Here is a 1,668-nt window from a genome sequence, read left to right as displayed (position 1 = left end):
ATGTATGAGATCATTCATCAATATTACCTATTGCCCACAACTGTGTGGCAGATTGTAATATTTATCAATAAATAAATCTATCAATTTAAAAAAAATAAATAAATGTTTAAATTATTTTTATAAATTAAAACTCAGTTTTAATTTTTCTAATTTATGTGTGTGATCAATTTTTGGCTCAATATTTTTTCTTATATCTAATAGTTATATTTCCTTTTTTTTTGGTTAGTTACTTGTTGTATTTTATGCATACTCTGTTATTGTACTAGGTAGAGATGTGCAAAAATTAGTAGTAGTCGAATCTAGTAGCTAAGTATCCATGGATACGCCCCTTATTCATGAATGAATCATTGATAAATAAATATCGTTGCCATGGCAATTTTAGATATTAGTTTTAACTATAGCTAATTTTTTCCCATTTCTGATACTAAGTCTTTGTTCAATTATGGCTGCATATCAATAAATAGTGCTACGTGATTGGTTATTGTAAAAATTTTGTTTACAGCAGGTGAGTAAGATTTTCGCATATTATTAATTAAGTAATAAATAATCATAATATGTTTAGTAAAACAATTAAAAATTATTACCTGTGTGAATTTCAAGGAGAGTCTGAGAAAACTGGGCGCATTTCTGCTTACAGAACTTTTATAGATGCCTTCTATCTCAAGGTTAGTTAATCTCCTTTAATTGCTTTATTCAGCAAAAACAACACAACAAACAAAATTTATCATAATTGTAATATTATTTCTTACTTTAATATTTATCTTTTCATTTGTTTATCTTATCTACCTCCAAAGCTCTTCAACCCAATCTGGGACTTGAATTCCTTCAACAGCTTCCGCGATCCGCTATTTTACGATTTTTTGGTGTGTTTCTTGTAAGTGTCTTATATCTGTTATTTGGTAATGATAATCTCCCTGATTTTTTATTTTATTTGTTTATTTTTTTTTTTTTTTATAAAACCGCTATTTAGGCTCATTAATTATTTTTTATTTATTTATTGAACTTAACAACTATATACAATGTAAAAAAAAAATACAATAAATATATGTGACGAATGTTTAATATTCGTTCAGAACAAACGATAATCTTTGGAAGAAACCGCCCAATTGTGGTACTTCAAGCATTAATTTAAATTAGAAGGTCCCGTGGCCATCTTCTTTTCAGACGATTCGGAGGATTAGCTGGGATTGTTAAAGATGATAGATTAAGAATTAATGGATTAGGATGGGTAAGGAGTTTGCAATGAAAAGACGCATCTGTTTTTGGCCAAATATGCAACGAATGCGATGTTAAGGTCTTTGTGGATAAGTTTATATGTAGCGTAATAAGGAGCATCAAGTATTTTACGTAGGATTTCGGATTGTAAGGATTAGATATGGGATGAATTTGATGGTTTGGTGGAGCCCCAAAGCTCAATAGCGTGAGTCCAAATTGGTCTGATTATCGTAGTGTATAATAATTTGTTGTAGTGGATGGGAAGTTGAGAGCGTTTGTCAAGTAGGTGCTACAATACTCGAAATCTACGAGCAGTTTCTTGCCAATATAGAGTCCTAAATAACGAATATGCTCAACAGTTTTTAGTGGAACATTAAAGATACATGCTGAAGAGTTGGAGAGTGGCGGTTTACGACTGAAAGTAAAGGTGATCTGATTGGATTTGTTTGGATT

At 30.3% G+C, this 1,668-nt stretch overlaps 1 protein-coding gene across 1 annotated transcript in view; it reads right to left on the bottom strand.

The window, feature by feature from the left end:
* The window catches only part of LOC106692838 (uncharacterized), a 30,130-nt gene extending 29,407 nt beyond the window's left edge, over positions 1 to 723 (bottom strand). The window contains exon 1 of the mRNA XM_014439038.2: positions 585 to 723. The gene's annotated coding sequence lies outside the window, so the exon portion shown is untranslated. The remainder of the gene's footprint in view (positions 1 to 584) is intronic.
* Positions 724 to 1,668: the final 945 nt, after the last annotated feature.

The sequence above is a fragment of the Halyomorpha halys genome, unplaced genomic scaffold (genome assembly GCF_000696795.3).
Source record: "Halyomorpha halys isolate HHAL.00 unplaced genomic scaffold, Hhal_1.1 Scaffold73.1, whole genome shotgun sequence".
NCBI lineage: Eukaryota > Metazoa > Arthropoda > Insecta > Hemiptera > Pentatomidae > Halyomorpha > Halyomorpha halys.
The sequence above is the reverse complement of the archived record's forward strand: the minus strand, read 5'-3'. Positions and strand labels throughout refer to the sequence as shown.